The sequence below is a fragment of the Zingiber officinale genome, chromosome 1B (genome assembly GCF_018446385.1).
Source record: "Zingiber officinale cultivar Zhangliang chromosome 1B, Zo_v1.1, whole genome shotgun sequence".
NCBI classification, from domain to species: Eukaryota; Viridiplantae; Streptophyta; class Magnoliopsida; order Zingiberales; family Zingiberaceae; genus Zingiber; species Zingiber officinale.
The window spans coordinates 63,455,241-63,479,767 of NC_055986.1; positions in this window are offsets into that span (position 1 = coordinate 63,455,241).

The following is a 24,527-nucleotide window of genomic DNA, read 5'->3' on the forward strand; positions in this document are numbered from 1 at the left end:
ATGAGTTGATGGGTGCTTATGATATGGTTGAACATCTTTGTCACCTATATCAAGGACAAGCAAGGCACTGGAAGAGGAATTCCAAAGAATACTTGGAAGATCTTAAGAAGAAGAGAAATAAGATTTCTACTTCAGGTATACATGTTATAGAAGTCAACCTCTCTATTTCTTCATCGTGGGTATTAGATACCGGATGTGCTTCACACATTTGTACTAATGTATAAGCGTTGAGAAATAGCAGGGCATTGACGAAGGGTGAGGTAGACCTACGAGTAGGCAATGGAGCACGGGTTGCTGCTATTGCTGTAGGAACTTACTATCTATCTCTACCCTCTGGGCTTGTACTAGAATTAGATGATTGTTGTTATGTGCCTGCCTTAACTAAGAACATTATATATGTTTCTTGTTTGGACAAGAAAGGTTTTTCGTTTATAATAAAGAACAAATGTTGTTCCGTCTATTTAAACAAAATGTTCTATTGTAGTGCACCTCTGATAAACGGACTCTATATTCTAAACCTTGAGAGCCCTATCTATAACATTAGTACCAAGAGGTTCAAGTCAAATGACATGAACCAAACCTATCTCTGGCACTGTCGCTTAGGTCATATAAATGACAAGCGCTTATCCCAGCTCCATAAGGATGGTTTGCTGGACTCATTTGATTTTGAATCTTATGAGACGTGCGAGTCATGCCTACTAGGAAAGATGACCAAGACTCCTTTTAGTGGGCACAGCGAAAGAGTGACTGATTTATTAGGACTTATACATAGTGATGTATGTGGCCCTTTAAATGTCGCTGCTAGAGGCGGTTATAGGTACTTCATCACTTTACTGATGACTTCAGTAGATATGGTTATGTGTACTTGATGACACATAAATCTGAATCCTTTGAAAAGTTCAAATAATTCAAGAATGAAGTACATAACCAGCTTGGCAAGAGTATTAAGATACTTCGATCAGATCGAGGTGGAGAATACCTTAGCCATGAGTTTCGTGACTATCTAGCTGAGTGTGAGATTCTATCCCAACTCACTCCTCTTGGAACACCACAGTGGAATGGTGTATCTGATGTTGGATTTTTCGGGCCGCGAAAACCGCTTTTCGCGTCGCGGAAACCCCGAATTACCCAAAGCCGTAGATCCGTGCAAGGAAAAAAACAAACAAAAATTACGAGTATGAGTTTCAAAAACTTCTAGATCTACTCCTAGATCTATGTGTTAAGAAGTATACCTTGAAGCGTGCCCTTTCGCGTTCCCGCTCATCCAAGGAATTGTCGGATCTCTAGACCGTCAAGCGTCGGTCCTCTAGAAGTATCCACACGGACACATAGGTGGAGAAAACCTCACATAAAGGTGTGCTAGCACCTTGGTAAGATTCGGCCAAGCAAGGAGGAGAGGGAGAGGGAGAGCTTGAGAGGAAGAAGGAAGAAGATACCCACTTGAATGGAAAAATGAATTCACATTCAAACCAAAAGTGGCCGGCCACTTCCCATAGTGTAACTCCCCATTAAATGCAATTAATGTGAAGTTATTAAGAAAATGGCTATGTAACTTCCATGAGGTGGCACCCATGATGATGTGGATTAACATCATTGGTCCACTTCAATGCCAACTCACCAATGAGGTGGCATAAAGTCAAGTCTAACTTGACTTTTAATCTTCCTCTCAAGTCAAGTCAAACTTGACCAAATCTCTTCCATGGTTGATCGAATCCAACCATTTGATTCAAGCCAACTTAATATAATGACTCTAATTCATTTAATTAAATTGTTTCAATGAGTCAAAATCTAAATTAGACTCATTGAACACATGAATCAACTTGAGTCGAACTCAAGTTAGCCCAATTAGGATTACTCTTAATCCAATTTGATTCATCAAATGAATCTAATCCTCTTGGTTCATCATATGAACATAATCTCCATCTAATTGTCCTAAGTGTGTGATCCTATAGGTTCTTGTAACGTTGGCAATGCCCTAAACCCATTTAGGAGCATAAGTAATGAGCGGTATCTAGCAACACATCATTACTACCCAAGTTACAAGAATATCGAGATTCGACATCACCTTGTGACTACTAATTGTGACTCCTCACAATATATGACAAGTGTCCTTCTATCCTAGACATCTAGATTGATTATTATGAGGCATAGACCGTGTCATCCTCTAATCAATCTAAATCTTGAACTCCAAGTAGACACACTAAATCAAATGAGCTCAATATCCTATATTGACTCATTTGGGCATGACCATGCACTTCGTGGTCTCACTCTATCAAGAATACCGATGTCACTCCCGTCATATAGGAGGGATAGATCCCATCTACATCACTCACATCCCTCCGCATAATTTGTTATATACCCAGTAATCGCCTTTATAGTCCACCCAGTTACGGGTGACGTTTGACGAAACTAAAGTACATAACTCCTTATGTAGGGATCTATGGCAACTTTAGGTCTAAGGACTAGTAGTCATACTAATAGCCACATGAGAAAGTATATGACACTCATATAACGATCCATGATACTTTCTCATGGCGGGTCATTCAGTATACATTCTCTAATGTATACCCATGTGTCAACTTGATATCTCTATATCCATGACTTGTGAGATCAAGTCATCGAGTTGACCTACATGCTAGTCTTATTGCATTAACATTGTCCCTGAATGTTAATACTCGACTAGGAATGATTAAGAGTAGTGTTCCCTATATCATCTCACTATCGGTTCAACTAACCGATTGATATAGGTGAGAACCATCTACTCAAGGACATTATTATACTTAGTTTATTTGGCACCAATACAAGTAAGTATAATAACCAAAATCCAAATGCCTTTATTAATATACAAGAATATGATACAATGAGTCCATACAATCATCAAATGATTGGCTCTAGGGCTCTAACTAACAATCTCCCACTAGCACTAGTGCCAATCAGTATAGGCTCTAAGGCCTAATGACCTAGTGTGACCATCATGCTTTCTCTGTGCCAAAGCCTTGGTCAAGGGATCTGCGATGTTAGCCTCTGTAGGTACTCTGCAAATCTTCACATCTCCTCTATCGATAATCTCGAATGAGATGGATGCGCCGTAGTATGTGTGTGCTCTGGTGTGAGCGAGGTTCCTTCGTCTGTAGCTCCATTGTTGTCACAATAGAGCTCAACTGGTCAGCGAGGAACCACCCCAAGTTCGGTGATGAACTTGCGGATCCAAACCGCCTCCTTTGTTGCCTCGATGCGCAATATACTTGGCTTCATTGTAGAATCGCCATCGATCTTGCTTCAACTCTTCCACCGACAAGACCACAATTAATGCAAAATACGAACCCCGACTACGATCTATAGTCATCCCGGTCGTCTGGAAGCTAGCATCATTGTAACCCTTTACAGCTAGCTCATCATTGCCTCCATATATTAAGAAATATTCTTTAGTCCTTCTTAAGTACTTAAGAATATTCTTGACCGATATCCAGTGACTTTCACGACTGGTATCCGCTCGTCATGCTCAAAGCATACGAGACATCAGGTCGAGTACAAAGCATGACGTACATGATCGATCCTATGGCCGAGGCATAAGGGATCTGATCCATGCGCTCTCTCCTCTCGAAGAGGGACCTTGAGTCTTCGAAGACACACGCCATGTGACATCGGCAAATCCTTCTGGAGTTCTCGCATGGCAAACCGAAGGAGTACCTTGTCAATATATGTACTCCGACTTAGGCCAAGCAATCTCTTAGATCTATCTCTATAGATCTGTATCCCTAGAATGCGGATGCCTCACCTAAGTCTTTCATTGAGAAGCAACTCCCTAGCCAGTCTTGACAGATCAAGCATAGGGATGTCCTTCCCAATGAGTAGTATGTCATCCGATACAATATGAGGAAGACAACTATATCCCCTACAACCTTCTTGTAGACATAGGCTCATCTTCGCTCTTGATGAAACCAAACTGTTTGATTACATCATCGAATCGAAGATTTTAGCTCGAGAAGCTTGCTTTAGTCCATAAATGGACCTATGCGGCTTGCATACCTGTGGATCTACAAAACCCTCAGGTTGTGTCATGTACACATCCTCGAGCAGGTTTCCATTCAGAAGCGCGGTTTTGACATCCATCTGCCATATCTCATAGTCATGGTAGGCTGCAGTAGCAAGCATGATCCGAATGGACTTAAACATCGCTACTGGAGAAAAGTTCTCATCATAGTCAATACCATGAATCTGCTTGAAACCTTTAGCTACCAAGCGACCCTTATAGATAAGTCCATCCATGTCAGTCTTTCTTTTAAAGACCCACTTGCACCCTATGGGTTTTACCCCTTCAGGTGGATCAACCAAAGTCCAAACTTGGTTGGTGTACATGGATTCCATCTCGGATCTCATGGCCTCTAGCCATTTCTCGGAATCTAGTCTCATCACAGCTTCCTGATAGGTGGTAGGCTCATCCTCTATGAGCACAACGTCATCATGGTCAGACAAGAGAAATGAGTATCTCTTAGGCTGACGACGACCTGCGAAGAGGTATGTCTACTTGAACCGGTTGTTGTTCCTCAACTCCTTGTGGAACAACATCATCCACAACACTTTGTGGTTCCAGTTCAATTTCCATCGAGGCATCAGTGCTATTGTTCACATCTTGAACTTCTTCAAGATCGAACGCGCTCCCACTAGTCTTTCTAGAAACAAAGTCCCTTTCTAGAAAGACCCCAGTCTTTGCCACAACTGCCTTGTGCTGACTGGGAATGTAGAAGTAATATCCCTTAGTTTCCTTGGGATATCCGATGAAATAGCACTTGTCAGATTTGGGTCCTAATTTGTCTGAGACTTAACGTCGTACGTTAGCCTCACAACCCCAAATCCTCATGAAAGACACCTGGGCATCTCTCCCAGTCCATATCCTATATGGTGTCTTTATCACGGCCTTTGATGGAACTTGGTTGAGTATGAAAGCTGCCGTGTCTAGAGCATATCCCCATAGATATGTCGGAAGATCTGTGTGACTCATCATAGATCGTACCATATCTAATAAGGTACGATTCCTCCTTTCGGATACACCATTCCACTGTGGTGTTCCAGGAGGAGTGAGTTGATATAAAATCCTACACTCAGCTAAGTAGTCACGAAACTCATGGCTTAAGTATTCACCACCTCGATCTGATCGAAGTACCTTAATACTCTTGCCAAGCTGGTTCTGTACTTCATTCTTGAATTCTTTGAACTTTTCAAAGGATTCAGATTTATGTGTCATCAAATACACATAACCATATCTTCTGAAGTTATCAGTAAATGTGATGAAGTACCTATAACAGCCTCTAGCAACGACATTGAAAGGGCCACATACATCACTATGTATGAGTCCTAACAAATCAGTCGCTCTCTCGTTGTGCCCACTAAAGGGAGTCTTGGTCATCTTGCCTCGTAGGCATGACTCGCATATCTCATATGATTCAAAATCAAATGAGTCCAGCAAACCATCCTTATGGAGCTGGGATAAGCGCTTGTCATTTATATGACCTAAGCGACAGTGCCAGAGATAAGTTTGGTTCAGGTCATTTGACTTGAACTTCTTGGTTTTTATGTTATAAATAGGGCTCTCAAGATCTGGAATGTTGAGTCCGTTTATCAGAGGTGCACTACAATAGAACATATCGTTTAAATAGATGGAACAACATTTGTTCTTTATTGTAAACGAGAAACCTTTCTTGTCTAAACAAGAAACTGATACAATGTTCTTAGTCAAAGCTGGCACATAACAACATTCATCTAATTCTAATATAAGCCCAGAGGGCAGAGATAGAAAATAAGTCCCTACAGCAACAGCAGCAACCCGTGCTCCATTGCCTACTCGTAGGTCCAATGCCCTGCTATTTCTCAGCGCCTGCACATCAGTACAAATGTGAGAAGCACATCCAGTATCTAATACCCATGATGTAGAAATAGATAGATTGACTTCTATAACATATATACCTGAAGTGGAAGTCTCACTTCGCTTCTTCTTAAGATCCTCCAAGTATACCTTGCAGTTCCTCTTCCAGTGCCCGTAGCATCCTTGGCGACCCCTCCTTTAGGCTTCAGTGCCTTGCCTTTGCCCTTGGCTTGGGACTTTCCCTTGCCTTTGGGCTTGCCCTTGCCCTTATGTTTCTGAACCATCAGAACAGTGTTGGGCTTAGCCTTCTTAAGGTTTAGCTCAGCAGTTCTCAACATGCTAAGCAGCTCGGGCAGTGGTTTGTCAATCTCATTCATATTGTAGTTTAGAACGAATTGACTATAGCTATCCGGCAAGGATTGCAAGATCAGGTCAGTGGCCAGCTCTTGGCCAAGAGGGAACCCCAACCTTTGTAGGTTCTCTATGTACCCAATCATTTTGAGTACATATGGGCCTACAGGAGCCCCGTCTGACATCTTGCACTGAAACAGTGCCTCGCTTGACCTTGATACAGTTGACGAAGACGTTCAACCATATCGTAAGCGCCCATTAACTCGTGTTGCTTCTGAAGCTCAGAGTTCATGGTCGTGAGCATTAGACATGACACATCTAATGCGTCATCTTGATGCTTCTTGTAAGCATCTTTGTCAGCTCGCGGGGCATTGGCAAGAGGAGCCTCCGGAATGGGCTGCTCCAGAACGTACAGTTTACGTTCCCAAGTGAGAACTATTCTCAGGTTCCTGTACCAGTCCAGGAAGTTTGCTCCGTTGAGCTTGTCCTTCTCAAGGACAGATCGCAGGGAGAAGGTGTTCGTATTTGACGTCATGGTTAATTACAACAGAATAAAAGCATATCATATTCTTAATGAAATCATTTAATTAGGCCGAGATACTTGTGCTTCACTTCTACGGAAAATTTACCCATAAAAACATAAAAAACTAAATTTTTACAGAAAATCACAGAAGGTTTAGTTTTCATAAAACCAAAAATTAAACTCATACAAGCCTTGCACGTGGCTCTGATACCACTGTTGGATTTTTTGGGCCGCGAAAACCGCTTTTCGCGTCGCGGAAACCCCGAATTACCCAAAGCCGTAGATCCGTGCAAGGAAAAAAACAAACGAAAATTACAAGTACGAGTTTCAAAACTTCTAGATCTACTCCTAGATCTATGTGTTAAGAAGTATACCTTGAAGCGTGCCCTTTCGCGTTCCCGCTCGTCCAAGGAATTGCCGGATCTCTAGACCGTCAAGCGTCGGTCCTCTAGAAGTATCCACACGGACACGTAGGTGGAGAAAACCTCACACAAAGGTGTGCTAGCACCTTGGTAAGATTCGGCCAAGCAAGGAGGAGAGGGAGAGGGAGAGCTTGAGAGGAAGAAGGAAGAAGATACCCACTTGAATGGAAAAATGAATTCACATTCAAACCAAAAGTGGCCGGCCACTTCCCATAGTGTAACTCCCCATTAAATGCAATTAATGTGAAGTTATTAAGAAAATGACTATGTAACTTCCATGAGGTGGCACCCATGATGATGTGGAGTAACATCATTGGTCCACTTCAATGCCAACTCACCAATGAGGTGGCATAAAGTCAAGTCTAACTTGACTTTTAATCTTCCTCTCAAGTCAAGTCAAACTTGACCAAATCTCTTCCATGGTTGATCGAATCCAACCATTTGATTCAAGCCAACTTAATATAATGAATCTAATTCATTTAATTAAATTGTTTCAATGAGTCAAAATCTAAATTAGACTCATTGAACACATGAATCAACTTGAGTCGAACTCAAGTTAGCCCAATTAGGATTACTCTTAATCCAATTTGATTCATCAAATGAATCTAATCCTCTTGGTTTATCATATGAACCTAATCGCCATCTAATTATCCTAAGTGTGTGACCCTATAGGTTCTTGTAACGTTGGCAATGCCCTAAATCCATTTAGGAGCATAAGTAATGAGCGGTATCTAGCAACACATCATTACTACCCAAGTTACAAGAATATCGAGATCCGACATCACCTTATGACTACTAATTGTGACTCCTCACAATATATGACAAGTGTCCTTCTATCCTAGACATCTAGATTGATTATTATGAGGCATAGACCATGTCATCCTCTAATCAATCTAAATCTTGAACTCCAAGTAGACACACTAAATCAAATGAGCTAAATATCCTATATTGACTCATTTGAGCATGGTCATGCACTTCGTGGTCTCACTCTATCAAGAATACCGATGTCACTCCCGTCATATAGGAGGGATAGATCCCATCAACATCACTCACATCCCTCCGCATAATTTGTTACATACCCTGTAATCGCCTTTATAGTCCACCCAGTTACGGGTGACGTTTGACGAAACTAAAGTACATAACTCCTTATGTAGGGATCTATGGTGACTTCAGGTCTAAGGACTAGTAGTCATACTAATAGCCACATGAGAAAGTATATGACACTCATATAACGATCCATGATACTCTCTCATGGCGGGTCATTCAGTATACATTCTCTAATGTATACCCATGTGTCAACTTGATATCTCTATATCCATGACTTGTGAGATCAAGTCATCGAGTTAACCTACATGCTAGTCTTATTGCATTAACATTGTCCCTGAATATTAATACTCGACTAGGAATGATTAAGAGTAGTATTCCCTATATCATCTCACTATCGGTTCAACTAACCGATTGATATAGGTGAGAACCATCTACTCAAGGACATTATTATACTTAGTTTATTTGGCACCAATACAAGTAAGTATAATAACCAAAATCCAAATGTCTTTATTAATATACAAGAATATGATACAATGAGTCCATACAATCATCAAATGATTGGCTCTAGGGCTCTAACTAACATCCGAAAGGAGGAATCATACCCTATTAGATATGGTATGATCTATGATGAGTCACACAGATCTTCCGACATTCCTTTGGGGCTATGCTCTAGACACGACAGCTTTTATACTCAACCGAGTTCCATCCAAGGCCGTGATAAAGACACCATATAGGATATGGACTGGGAGAGATGCCCAAGTATCTTTCATGAGGATTTGGGGTTGTGAGGCTTACGTTAGACGTCAAGTCTCAGATAAATTAGGACCCAAATCCGACAAATGCTACTTTATAGGATATCCCAAGGAAACTAAGGGATATTACTTCTACATTCCCAGTCAGCACAAGATAGTTGTGGCAAAGACTGGAGTCTTTCTAGAAAGGGACTTTGTTTCTAGAAAGACTAGTGGGAGTACATTCGATCTTGAAGAAGTTCAAGATGCGGATCCTAGCACTGAAGCCTCGATGGAAGTTGAACTGGAACCACAAAGTGTTGTGGATGATGTTGTTCCACAAAGAGTTGAGGAACAACAACCAGTTCAAGTAGACCTACCTCTTCGCAGGTCTGATAGGGTACGTCGTCAGCCTGAGAGACACTCATTTCTCTTGTCTGACCATGATGACGTTGTGCTCATAGAGGATGAGCCTATCACCTATCAAGAAGCTGTGATGAGACCATATTATGAGAAATGGCTAGATGCCATGAGATCCGAAATGGAATCCATGTACACCAACCAAGTATGGACTTTGGTTGATCCACCTAAAGGGGTCAAACCCATAGGGTGTAAGTGGGTCTTTAAGAGAAAGACTGACATGGATAGACTTATCTATAAGGGTCGCTTGGTAGCTAAAGGTTTAAAGCAGATTCAAGGTATTGACTATGATGAAACCTTTTCTCCAGTAGCGATGTTTAAGTCCATTCGGATCATGCTTGCTATTGCAACTTACCACGATTATGAGATCTTGCAGATGGATGTCAAAACTGCATTTCTGAATCGAAACCTACTCGAGGATGTGTACATGACACAACTTGAGGGTTTTGTATATCCAAAGCATACTAGTAGAGTATGCAAGCTGCATAGGTCCATTTATGGACTAAAGCAAGCTTCTCGGAGCTGGAATCTTCGATTCGATGATGCAATCAAACAGTTTGGTTTCATCAAGAACGAAGATGAACCTTGTGTCTACAAGAAGGTTGTAGGGGACATAGTTGTCTTCCTCATATTGTATGTGGATGACATACTACTCATTGGGAAAGACATCCCTTTGCTACAGTCTGTCAAGACTTGGCTAGGGACATGTTTCTCAATGAAGGACTTAGGTGAGGCATCCCGCATTCTAGGGATACAGATCTATAGAGATAGATCTAAGAGATTGCTTGGCCTAAGTCAGAGTACATACATTGACAAGGTACTCCTTCGGTTTGCCATGCAGAACTCCAAGAAGGGGTTTCTGCCGATGTCACATGGTGTGAGTCTTTCGAAGACTCAGGGTCCCTCTTCTAGAGAGGAGATAGACCGCATGGATCAGATCCCTGATGCTTCAGCCATAGGATATATCATGTACACCATGCTATGTACTCGACCTGATGTCTCGTATGCTTTGAGCATGACGAGCAGATACCAGTCAGATCCAGGTGAAAGTCACTGGATAGCGGTCAAAAATATTCTTAAGTACTTAAGAAGGACTAAAGAATATTTCTTGATATATGGAGTCAATGATGAGCTAGCTGTAAAGGGTTACTAGCTTCTAGATCGACCAGGATGATTATCGATCGCGATCGGGGTTCGTGTTTTGCATAAATAGTAGGACACAGTAGCTGATTCTATGACAGAGGCTGAGTATATTGCTGCATCAGAGGTAGTAAAGGAGGCAGTTTAGATTCATAAGTTCGTCACTGAACTTGGGGTGGTTCCTAGCATTGCTGACCCTATTGAGCTCTATTGTGACAACAATGGAGCTATAGCACAAGCGAAGGAACCTCGCTCACACCAGCGGACCAAACACATACTACGGCGCTTCCATCTCATTCGAGAGATTATCGAGAGAGGAGATGTGAAGTTTACAGAGTACCCACAGAGGCTAACATCGCAGATCCCTTGACCAAAGCTTTGGTACAGAGGAAGCATGATGGTCACACTAGGTCATTGGGGCTTAGAGCATACACTGATTGGCACTAGTGCTAGTGGAAGATTGTTAGCTAGAGCCCTAGAGCCAATCATTTGATGATTGTATTATGGACTTGTTGTATCATATTCTATATAAATAAAGGGATTTGGTTTTTGGTTATTATACTTACTTGTATTGGTGCCAAATAAACTAAGTATAATAACGTTCTTGCGTAAAAGGTTTTTACCTATATTAATCGATTGGTTGAATCGATAGTGAGATGATATAGGGAACACTACTCTTAATCATTCCTAGTCGAGTATTAACATTCAGGGACAATGTTAATGCAATAAGACTAGCATGTAGGTCAACTCGATGACTTGATCTCACAAGTCATGGATATAGAGATATCAAGTTGACACATGGGTATGCATTAGAGAATGTATACTGAATGACCCACCATGAGAAAGTATCATGGATCGTTATATGAGTGCCATATACTTTCTCATGTGGCTATTAGTATGACTACTAGTCCTTAGACCTGAAGTCACCATGGTTCTTTACATAAGGAGTTATGTACTTTGGTTTCGTCAAACGTCACCCGTAACTGGGTGGACTATAAAGGCGATTACTGGGTATGTAACAAATTATGAGGAGGGATGTGAGTGATGTAGATGAGATCTATCCCTCCTATATGACGGGAGAGACATCGGTATTCTTGATAGAGTGAGACCACGAAGTGCATGACCATGCCCAAATGAGTCAATATGAGATATTGAGCTCATTTGATTTAGTGAGTCTACTTGGAGTTCAAGATTTAGATTGGTCAGAGGATGACACGGTCTATGCCTCACATTGATTAATCTAGATGTCTAGGATAGAAGGACACTTGTCATATATTGTGAGGAGTCACAATTAGTAGTCACAAGGTGATGTTGGATCTCAACATTCTTGTAACTTGGGTAGTAATGATGTATTGCTAGATACCGCTCATTACTTATGGTCCTAAATGGGTTTAGGGGCATTGCCAACGTTACAAGAACCTATCGGGTCACACACAAAGAACAAGTGGATGGAGATTAGGTTCATTTGATGAACCAAGAGGATTAGATTCATTTGATGAATCAAATTGGATTAAGAGTAATCCTAATTTGGCTAATTGAGTTGGACTCAAGTTGATTCATGTGTTCAATGAGTCTAATTTAGATTATGACTCATTGAATCAATTTAATTAAATGAATTAGATTCATTATATTAAATTGGCTTGAATTAAATGGTTGGATTAGATCAACCATGAGAGAGATTATGTCAAGTTTGACTTGATTTGAGAGGAAGAGGAAGAGTCAAGTTTGACTACTCTTTGCCACATCATTAGTGATTTGGCATTAGGAGGTCTAATGATGATGTGCCACATCATCAAAGTGTGCCACCTCATGGGGGTTACAAATCTATTCTCTTTAATGACCACATTTAATGAGAATGGGGGTTACCTTTTTGGTTTTGAATGAGAATGAATTTTTCATTCACTCACATTCACATCATCTTCTTCCTCAAGCTCTCTTTTTACTCCTTCTCTTCTCTTGGTCGTGGGTTTCAAGCAAGGGAGAAGAAAGGAGAGTGAGTCTAATCCAAGAAGAAAGGTTAGTGAAAGTCACATAGAGATTTTTTAGAGGAGTGTGTTATCTTCTTTTCCTTTCTTCTTCTTCCAATCCCATCCGAGAGCATCAAGAAGTGCTAGCACACTTGTGGTGTTCTCTTCTCCATCCTTGTGTATTAGAGAACACATCTTGTTCATGTGGATACTTCTAGAGGATTGTCTACGTTGACAATCTTGAGATCCGGTACTTCATTGGACGAGCGGGATTCGAAAATGGCACGCATCAAGGGTAATTTTCTAAACATATAGATCTAAGAGTAGATCTAGGTAAGAAACTCGTACATGTAAAATTTTTGTTCTATACTCTTCTCACGGATCCGTTGGCTAGGGAGTTTTGGGATTTCCGCGACGCGAAAAAGCGATTTTCGTGGCCCGAAAAACCCAACAAAACAAGCACTACGACGAGTTCACCGAGTTTCGACAAGGTGACCTCTCAATTAATGAAGCTGTGAAGAGATTCAATCGTCTAGCGCCTATGCCCAGAGTTGGTCAGCACAGAAAGAGAAAGGGTCAGACTTATGCTGAAGATGCTCAGACCCGAAATAGCTCTGAATGTGGCCGGCGGAGTTAATAGACCGCAGACTACCGAAGAGCTAATCAGCAGTGCCCTGATCACCGACCACTACTTGAAGGCGCTGAACGAGGGCAAAAGTCAAGCCCAGCCGGGAGGACAGAAATCTCAAAACACCAAAGCCAACTGGAAAGGAAACCACAGTGGCAAGAGAAAGCAATGGAACGACTCTAAGGGTGGTCCAGCAAGTAAGCAACCTACGTTCCCTCAGTGTACCACATGTGGGAAGAAGCATCCGGGAAAATGTCGTATGGGCATAAATAAGTGCTACAATTATGGATTGGAAGGACATATGGCCAGAAGCTGTCCTACCCAGAGTCAAACACCTCCTCAACAGTATGTCTAGAACAGAGGTGCTCCCCCATAGCTACACCTAATGCAAGTTGCGATAGAAGGTCCTCAGATAAGCCAAGGGAGATTGGAGGCCCCGCCAGTTACGACGAATGCCAGAATTTTCTCCCTCACCAAGGAAGATGTGGCGAATGCTTCTACCGTTGTCACAGGTCAGATAATTATTTTCAGTCAGCATGCTACTGTATTATTTGATACTGGGGCAACGCACTCATTCGTCTCTACCCTGTTCACAAGAAAGATAGGCATGCCACCCCAAGCCTTAGATTGCAAGTTCTTAACAACCCTACCGTCGGGAGAAGTAATGCCATCTACTCATATGTTGCGAGCCGCGCCAATCAAAATCACAGACAGAGAACTCTACTGTGATTTGATAGTGATTGACATGCAGGATTATGATAGTATATTGGGCATGGATTTCCTGAGCAAGTACGGTGCTTCGATAGAGTGCCGTAAGAGAAAAGTGATTTTTCGACCTGAAGCAGAACCGATGTTTGAATTTATTGGGAAACCAAGAGAAATTTGGTGCTACGGGGTTGAAAATGTGTCCGGACAACTCTCTACCCTGACTATAGCACCGACGCTGTTCGACGATATATTGGGGAAGCAAACCCGTGACCCAAGCATCCAAAGGATCAAGCAACAAGTCTTAGAGGGAAAGAATGATGGATTCCGTATCGCTGACAGTGGAATATTATACCTCAAGGATCGCTTATGTATTCCCGATGACCCAGAGTTGCGAAAGAAGATACTGGAAGAAGCCCATGCAACACCCTATGCGATGCATCCTGGATCCACCAAGATGTACCAAGACATGTAAAAGAAATTCTGGTGGTTCGGTATGAAAAGAGACGTGGCTCAGTATGTCAGTACCTGTCTGACCTGCCAGAGGGTTAAAGCAGAACACCAGAGACCTGGAGGAGTACTGCAGCCAATCCAAATTCCGGAATGGAAATGGGAAGATATCTCTATGGACTTTATTTCAGGATTACCCAAAACGACAAACGACACTATATGGGTAATCATGGACAGATTAACAAAATCCGCCCACTTCCTAGCAATCAAGATGACATATTCGATTGAGCAACTGGCTCAATTATATGTCAAGGAAATTATTAGATTACATAGGATTCCTAAGACCATTATTTCTGACAGAGATGGTCGCTTTATTTCACATTTTTGGGAATGTGTTCAGAAGGCTCTTGGCACAAAGCTATTGTTCAGTACTGCCTTCCACCCTCACATTTTTGTTAGCTTATGAGATAGAGCTGCCTCAAGAGATGTCAGCTATCCACAACGTGTTCCACGTTTCGATGCTAAAGAAATATATTCCGAGCACGGGCCAAGTGATCGAGCCACAGAGAGTACAAGTTCAAGAGGACCTAAGTTATGAAAGCCGACCGGTTCAGATATTAGACCGAGATCTCAAAAGACTAAGGAACAAAGAGGTACCCTTAGTAAAGGTCCTGTGGCAAAATCAACGGTTCGAAGAAACCACTTGGGAACGCGAAGACGATATGAAACGAAAGTACCCAGAGCTATTTTAAGTTTGAGGATGAACTTTTATGAGGTATGAGGGACTGTAACACCCATAGGATCCCTAGAAATTTTACATGAATATATGCATGGTTAAATAGGTTTCATGTGGACTCTTCTTTTAAAAAAAAAAAGAACCAAAAAGAGGCATGACCAAGGATTGAACCTTGGACCTCTTAGTAAGTGGTTCCATGTTATAACCAGTAGCCCCAGCAGGGGTGTGCTGTTATGAAAAGAGGGAAATTATGGTTAAAGGTAAGGAAAGTGAAGACTCTCTTCACTAAGAAGGAGAAGTTCAAGTTTCCTTCTTCTTCTTACAATGAAAAGAGAGTTTTGCTTTCTCCCTTCATTTAGGATGAGTAAAAGAAAAGGGAAGGAAAAGCTCATTTTTCCTTCTTCCTTTCATTTGGAATAAAAGGAGAAAAGGAAAGAGAAAATTTCATTTTCTTCTCTCTTCCTCCTCCCTCCTCCTCTCCACCGAAACCAAGCTCCTTCTTCTCACCATTGCCGAGACCAAGCTAAAAGAATTCTTCTCTAGGAAAGCTTCACAAGCAAGGTTACTTCTCTTAGAGAATTAATCGAGAGGAACTAAGTATTCCCCCTCACCTGCAGTACAAGTAGCTTCCTACGTTTTCTATGCTTAAAATGTTTTGAAAAGAAACTTAGGGTTCGACCATGATAAGTTTTGAAATGAAAATATGCTTGTTTATGCTCCTTCATGATACATGATCTCTTATATGTTGTTAGTTAAGAGTTTTATGCTTCATGTGGTGTTAAAAGTTTAGAAACCCTACCTTGAAGTTTCGGCCAAGTTGAGATACAAGGTCTAGGGCAAAGTTTTGAAATGAAAACATGCTTGTTTATGCTCCTTCATGATACATGATCTCTTATGTGTTGTTAGTTAAGAGTTTTATGCTTCATGTGGTATTAAAAGTTTAGAAATCCTACCTTGAAGTTTCAGCCAAGTTGAGATACAAGGTCTAGGGCAAAGTTTTGAAATGAAAACATGCTTGTTTATGCTCCTTCATGATACATGATCTCTTATATGTTGTTAGTTAAGAGTTTTATGCTTCATGTGGTATTAAAAGTTTAGAAACCCTACCTTGAAGTTTCGGCCAAGTTGAGATACAAGGTCTAGGGCAAGGTTTGGAATCTAATCATGCTTGTATATGCTTCCTTATGATGTATGATCTTTAATATATGGTTGGTTTAAGTTTCATGCTTCATGTTGTATTTAAAAGTTTAAAACCTTACCTTTAGGTTTCGGCCAAGAATGGATGAAAGGCTTAGGGAATAGTTTTGTAACCTAACTATGCTTGTATATGCTTCCTTATGATGTATGATCTTTAATATATGGTTGGTTTAAGTTTCAGGCTTCATGTTGTATTTAAAAGTTTAAAACCTTACCTTTAGGTTTCAGCCAAGAATGGATGAAAGGCTTAGGGAAAAATTTTGTAACCTAACTATGCTTGTATATGCTTCCTCATGATGTATGATCTCTAATATATGGTTGGTTTAAGTTTCATGCTTCATGTTGTATTTAAAGGTTTAAAACCTCACCTTTAGGTTTCGGCCAAGGTTGAATTTGAGACTTAGAGCAAAGTTTTGAAATCTAACTATGCTTGTATATGCTTCCTTAAGATGTGTGATCTTTAATATATGGTTGGTTTAAGTTTCATGCTTCATGTTGTATTTAAAGGTTTAAAACCTCACCTTTAGGCTTCGGCCAAGGTTGAATTTGAGACTTAGAGCAAAGTTTTGAAATCTAACCATGCTTGTTTATGCTTCTTCATGATGTATGATCTCTTACATGTTGTTGGTTTAAGTTTCCATGCTACATGTTGTATTGAAAAGTTGGAACCTCACCTTTAGGTTTCGTCCAAGAAAGAGTTAGGGTTTGTAGGAAGATAAAAACCCCAACCATGCATGATAATGACTCCTTATGATGTGCTATGGGCTTTAGGTCACCATGTTGTATGTTATATGCTAAATGTTATGTGCACTTATGCCATCATGTTATGATTCCTTATGATATTCTTTATGTTATGTTCACTTATGCCATCATGTTATGATTCCTTATGATATGCTTATGTTATGTGCACTTATGCCATCATGTTATGATTCCTTATGATATACTTATGTTATGTGCACTTATGCCATCATGTTATGATTCCTTATGATATACTTATGTTATGTGCATTTATGCCATCATGTTATGATTCCTTATGATATGCTTATGTTATGTGCACTCATGCCATCATGTTATGATTCCTTATGATTTGCTTATGTTATGTGCACCTCATGCTATCATGATATGTTTATGGAAGGCTTATGTAAGATGAAAAGCCTAAGAGATGCTTCCCTTAAGTTGGGATCAAGAGCACTCTTCATGATATGACAAAGAGATGCTTCCCTTAAGTTGGGATTAAGAGCTCTCTTCATGATATGACAAAAATATGATACGCTATGATATGATAAGAAACATGATATGCTATTTTACTTTTGTATGACTTGTACCAAGGGTGGGCTCTATAAGCGCCCCTAGGTCGATGGTCTATGAAACAGGCCTAGTAAAAGGGATGAGCTCCTAAGTTGCCCCTTGGTCGATGGTCTATGAAACGGGCCTAGTTCCTAGTAGGTTCAAGATTTGCTACCTTGGATCTATTTAGGATGCGCGCATTTATGTATGTATGTGGTACAAGCCAGGCCCTCATGTTGAGATTATGTTTAAGTATGTATATGATATATATTTTCAAAAGGACATCTTGCATATACTCATTTCATGATACATGTTTACAAAAGAACATCTTGCATCTACAAGTTCTTGTTATATGGTTTCCTTTTTGCTTACTTAAGATGCTTTTGAAAATCTGTCTATGATGCTTATATGATCATGTTACTACTTTAAGTTTATGCTCTCACATGCTATGATATGATCTTATGCTCTCACATATGACTTTATGTTTATGCTCTCACATGATATGATATGACTTTATGTTTATGTTCTCACATGATATGATATGACTTTATGTTTATGCTCTCAGATGATATGATATGACCTTATGCTTATGCTCTCACATGTTACGTTATGATTTACCAAATGAACATGTTACCACTTTATGTTCATGCATGATTCATGGTTTTTGTGAGTAGGAAAGGGACTTACTAAGCCTATGGGCTTATAGTTTTTTTTATGTTTCCTTGTACTACAGAAAAAGGAAAGGAATGGCTAAACTAAGAGGAGCAGCAGGAAGGGCAAGAGTGTGTGTGGCAGTGGCACGGTGGAAGAAAACTGCTTTATGCTTTTATGTTCTAAGGTTGCATATGAACCATGTGTTGTCTTTATGTTTTGATAGTACTTGAACTAGTATGGATAGTTATGCACTTATGTTCTCCATGTTTCATGCTAATATGCTTATGATATCATGAATCATGTTTCAAGTAGTTGATATTAATTAAGTTGTATGCATGAATACTAGTATGTCTACATGTTCAATATGATAAGCATGATGATTAGTGTAGAAAAAAAAAAACAAATAAATAACTATTTCCGCTACCATGATTTTATATGTATGCATGCACGTATGACTATAAGTAAACCCGTCCCTCCTAAGCAGTGGGAGGGTGGGCGTTACAGCTAGTCTAGTTTGTCCGACCGGTAGCACCTCGTTTCCTGTGAACACGTACAGTGGGGTGGTCATGGGCAACAGCTCGGCTCGGTCAATTTGGAGTTGGTCGAATGCCTTCTTGAAGATGATGTTGACCGAGCTGCCTGTGTCAATAAATATGCGGTGAATAATATAATTGGCTATTACCGCTTTGATAATGAGAGCGTCGTCATGCGGTATTTCGACTCCCTCGAGGTCCCTCGGACCGAAGCCAATCTCGGGCTCATTCACCCTCTCGTCACTGCAGCCTTTAGCGTAGATCCTTAGCTGTCGGGCGTGCGACTTCCGGGCCAGGTTAGAATCTCTGCCGGTGGGCCCCCCTGCTATGATATTGATCTCCCCCCGAGCGGCGTTGCTTCTGTTTTCTTCCTCCCGTGCGGATGGTCTAGCTCGCTCGTGAGAGGTCCGGGGCTGATCACCGTGATGTGGGCGCTCAGATGATCGCCTAACTTCTCGCCGCCCAGCGTCCTGGTGCCGATGCCTCTGGTTGGGCGAGGGCGATCGGCGGCGATTGTTTCTTGGCATTGGTGAGACAACTGGGGCAAACCCTCGACAGTCGCGGGTGTTGTGTCTAGCCGACTGGTGTAGGGAACAAAACATGAGAGTCCATACCTTTCCCCTTGCCTTCGGTCGTTCGGATGCCACATGCTGAATGGCATGTGGTCTAGCTTCTTGATATGGCCTCATCCCTTCGGCTCGAGGCCCTCTAGGTGGTTGACTGACCGACTACCTCCGCTCGGTTGACACTGGTGGTCAGTAGGCATCTCCTTCATTCTGGCCGCCTGGGCCTCCTCCACGTTAATGTACTCGCTTGCCTTTTTTATCATATGGTAGTAATCGCGAGGCGGCTTCCGAATGAGTGAACGGAAGAAATCCCCATCGGTCAATCCTTAGGTGAAGGTGTGCATCATGGTCTCGGATGAAACTGTCGGGATATCCATGGCTGCCTGGTTGAATCGTTGAATGTAGGCTCAGAGAGTCTCTCTGGGCCCCAGCTTCATAGCATCTACTACTGGCGAAGTGGTGGAGGAACGCCGTTCGGAAGTCCTTAAAACTCCGAATCGATCCGTCCGACAACCTCCAGAACCATCGTTGTGCCAAGCCGGATAAGGTAATGAGGAAGACTCGGCACTTAACTCCGTCAGTGTATTGATAGAGAGTAGCAGCATTATCGAACTTACCGAGATGGTCATCTGAGTCAGTCACACCACTATACTCTCCAATTGTAATGGGGGCAAAGTGCTTTGGGTGCGGATCATGCAGAATCGCCTCTGAGAACTGGCGATTGATCCGCTCGGGAGAAGCATCGGTCCGAGGCGCCTTGCCCTTCTTGACGTCCCGGGCGGGCGCCTCATCAGATGATCCTTGGTTGGCCTGGGCAAGCTCAGAGGGAGTTTGGAATAGAGCCCGATGGAATGGAATTGGGGAGGGTGACACCTCTCCTGGCGTGCCGGTCTGCCCCTTATTCTGCGCCGAGGTAGAAAACTACTCTGATCGGTCTTCCAACGCCGCTCGACCGCCGGATGCCGAGATGGCTTGCTACGCAAGCCGTTCGGCTTGCGCCTTCTGCTGCTGCTCCACTATCTTTGCCGCTCGCGCCTGGATGAGCACGTCGAGTTCTTCTGGAGAGAGCGTCATGGCGTGTGAACGTCTAGCTTCCTCCATCTTCTTGGCTCAGATTCAGGTGCGTTCCCACATACGGCGCCAATTTGATCCTGTCCGAGTGCTGAAATGATGGTCGCTGGGGATGTGGCGCTCCCCGTTGGCTTCACGTAGACTCCGGGATGGCGTAGACCTCTGTCGAGAACCTGCAAGCACAAAATCGAGCTGGGAAGGGGTTCCCGATGGCGAGAAATCGAAGCAGAGTAACGAATATTGTAGCTACAGTGGTGAATCGCGCATACCTCCGTTGAAGTCTGGGGGCCTTTATATAGGACTCCTGAAGGCGCGTGCACGCTTACCAAGATGTGCATGCTTCTCAAAGCATACTTGTAATGAGTGTGTCAAAAAAACGTGCCTGACGTCATACCTTAATAGACCGGGCATATCCCTAACGCGACAGTGGAAGCTTCCACCGTACGATTCTCTGCCTGACCATGCCGCCTGTCGGCGACACCTGCCCCGAGGAAGATACTCCCTCCTGCTATTTGGTCATCTATAAGACTGAGCGGGAGGTCCGCTCGGTTTGCGCCCCCACACTGTTGAGGGAGTGACCGAGCCGAGCGGGAGATCGGCCCGCCCCTAGTGCTTCATCCTGCTTCCGCTTCGCCATGCGTAGTTGCCTCGCCATGCATAATCGAGCAGTGTCCGTCGTCCGGCCGAGCAGGGACTCCGCTTGGCCTCTGAGCGTCGGAAACCCAGAGCTGAGCTGGGTTGTTGCGCTGTCGTTCGGGTAGTACGCCGATCGTCCAGCAGTGTCCACCGTCCGACCGAGCATGGACTCCGCTCAGCCGGCTGAGCCTAGGACGTTGACCGTGCTTACTCGGATCCCCGCGTGTCACCGGCTCCTCTACCATCCGGGTCCCACTTTACCCCTGGATCAATCTGTTATCCTGATTGTTATACTATAGACTTGTTGGGGATTAAGGACAACATAGATCAGACTTTAAATAACATAGGTTGGACTAAAATCATGAATTTAAGTTATCCAACTTACCCCAAATTACTCTTGAATTCTTTAGTTCCATTGAAACGAACTTTCAACATTTGAAAGGGTCAAATAAATTTTTTATTGATGGATATTGAATAAGACTAGACCCTTAAAGAATTTAATACTTGTTTTGGGTTGCCTGTCAATTACACTAATTGGTTTGATAAATCTTTTGATCTTGATAAATTTTGGGATGAGATAGCTTTATATAGAGAATCCTATGACCTGTCAAAATCTAAGGCATCATTATTTCAAAATCTTATCTTTCATTACCTACACCGAGTAACTCTGAGATGCCTCGAGCACTATTCACCTAAGGCTAACTTGTGTGTTTCAGCTCCTGCAAAATACGTTAGTCCAAATACACAAAGATAACCTATCAAACAGAGTTAGTATAATAAATAATATGGAAATAAAGTATTTGATAGTTTTCAGACTGTCCTATTTTAACTTTCAAATTTTTTGAAAATACTAGGTCGAACCGACACCTATTGTTTCCTCAATAGGAAACGTGTCATCACCTAATTCTCTCAGGAGAGTTTACCTTTTGTTAAATTGGTCCTCCAAACTTTTTAGCCTTTTACTCAGCATCTGAGACTTCAGTACTTTCACTTAGTGTTCACGACCCTAGGATTTTCTACTTAGTGTTCACAATCTCCAGGACTTTCACCTAATATCCTCAACCCTTAAATTTTACCCGACATCCTCGATCTGCCACGACTTCGCGTAGTCCCACGGACCAAGACTTCATTACCTAGTCGTAACTAGGACTTTCCACCTGCCTAGTGTGCACTAGGACTTCTTTGCCCAGCCTCAACAAGGACTTTCGTCTTGCCTAAGATCACTTAGAACTTTCCTGTACAATTAATCAAATTTGTTATATCACAACATGGCTTAACTTTAAACCTTTGTCAAATATCAAAATATAAATTTGATTAGCTAGTGCTTCCAGCACCAACAGAGTGATCATTGATAAAGGTAATAAAGTAGTTATAATCTTCTCGTGCTTGAGTTGACATTGTGTAACACCCATAAATTTTCTCTAATTCAAAAGAGCAAAAATAAATAGAAGAAGAGAAAAGAACTAAAAATATATGTATAAATGGCCTAAGCTAGGATTGAACCCAAGACCTCTTACATGAGATTAATTTAAGTTGCCAATAGGGTGGTGGTAAATCATCACATTGGTAATAGGAAACAATTCCTTATAAGCAGATTCTTGGGGGAAGAGATGCTTCAACTTCCACTAAGTATAAAAGGTGAGGGATGAAATTAAAACCTAAATCTCTTTATTTTCTCTTCTCCCCATACCTAGCCGAATTCATCCCTTCTTCTTTGCAAGTTCGGCCAAGAACCCTAGGGTTCCACATTTTAAAGATTTTCAAGGGGGGAAAAAATCTAAGAGAAGGGTTTTCCCAAGGAAGTGGTACGCGTGTGAAGGTCCAGTTGGAGGGTGAGGCGCCCAAGAGAGGTTGTTCTCCCTAAACCTTAAGGGTGTAAGAGTAAGAAATAGCAAAAGGAAGTAAGTATGTCTCACTTGCAGTATGAGTTGTTACGTTATGCATGTGAAAAGACCTTTTCGTGGTAGTTAATGTAGATTATGCATGTTAAAGGAATTATATGCTATGATATGTTATGCACATGCTATGATATGTAAGATGCCCCTCTAAGTTTTGGGACTAAGAGCATATGTAGAGGGTCTTGAATGGCTTCCCATCTAGTTTGAGACTAAGAAGCATAAATTCAAGGGCTCTAAGGTGCTTCCCTACAAGTACGGGGTTAAAGTGAACACCAAGTGTTTGACTAAATAACAAATTAGTGCAAGAATAAGAAAGAAGTATTAAAAGAAAGTATTGTACTTTGAAGTGGCATGTACTGGACCAAGGTCCATGGGATGGGCTCCTAGATTGCCCTAGGCATAAGTTCGCCTAGTAGTACCTTAATGGGTTCGGGATTAGCTACCTCGGATCTTATTAAGGATGCGCGCAAAGTGGTACATTGCCGGGCCCAAAGAAGTTGATTATTATTTTCACTAATATGTATTATAAAGTTTCCAAGTTCATTGGTTTGTTAAAGTAAAACCATCATTAAGTGGAGAACTTGAGTTGTAAAGTGTAGCGCTGATGAACTCTATGATATGCCAAGATTTCTGTTCTCATTACCGTACTAGCATGGTTGAAGTTAATGATTTGCACTATAAAAAACCTATTTTAAAAATACATAACATGTGTATATTTACAAAGCATGAGTTTTAGCGTGAACTATACTCAAGTGCATGTTTGGTTGTTTTCTTCCCAAGCAGTTTTAAAAGCATGTTCTCTTAAATGCATGGTTTTGTGAGTAGATGGTACTTACTAAGCGTTTGCTTATAGATTTGCATTTCCTTATACTGCAGATAAATGTAAAGGGAAGCTCGAGTAAGGAGGGGGTAGCAGGAGCAATGTTTGCTGGTGTGTGTGACGGAATGGTGGAAAGTGATCTTGGAACTTGCTAGTATTTGAAAATGCTAGATTTTGGTACTGATGGATCTAGTTTCTCATTTCCGCTTAGCATAAACATACTATTGGAGTATTGTGTATAAAGAATGTTCAGTTGTTAGTAATTAGTTGTCAAAGTCTCCTCATAAAGAAATGGGATAGATTGATAAGCCAAGAAAGGAGTAAAAGTGGAGAATCACTTCCTTTTGGGGTGCAGGGGGTGACCCCCACACGGCCTGTGACATGGCCATGTGGAGTCACACGGCCCCAACTCTCTCCCTCTAAATCAAAAGTTACACGGCCGTGTGCCACACCCGACCATGCGAGGCTTAGCCTCTGGAAAAGTTACACGGCCGTGTGCCACACACGGCCATGCGAGGCTTAGCCTCTGGAAAAGTTACACGACCGTGTTCCACACACGGCCATGCGAGGCTTAGCTTCGGGAAAAGATACACGGCCGTGTGCCACACACGGCCATGCGAGGCTTAGCCTCTGGAAAAACCTCTCGATCAAAGTCAGAATCCTTTGAAAAGTTCAAAGAATTCAAGAATGAAGTACAAAACCATCTTGGCAAGAGTATTAAGATACTTCGATCAGATCAAGGTGGTGACTACCATAGCCATGAGTTTCGTGACTATCTTGCTGAGTGTGAGATTCTATCTCAACTCACTCCTTTTGGAACACCACAGTGGAATTGTGTATCCGAAAGGAGGAATCGTACCTTATTAGATATGGTATGGTCTA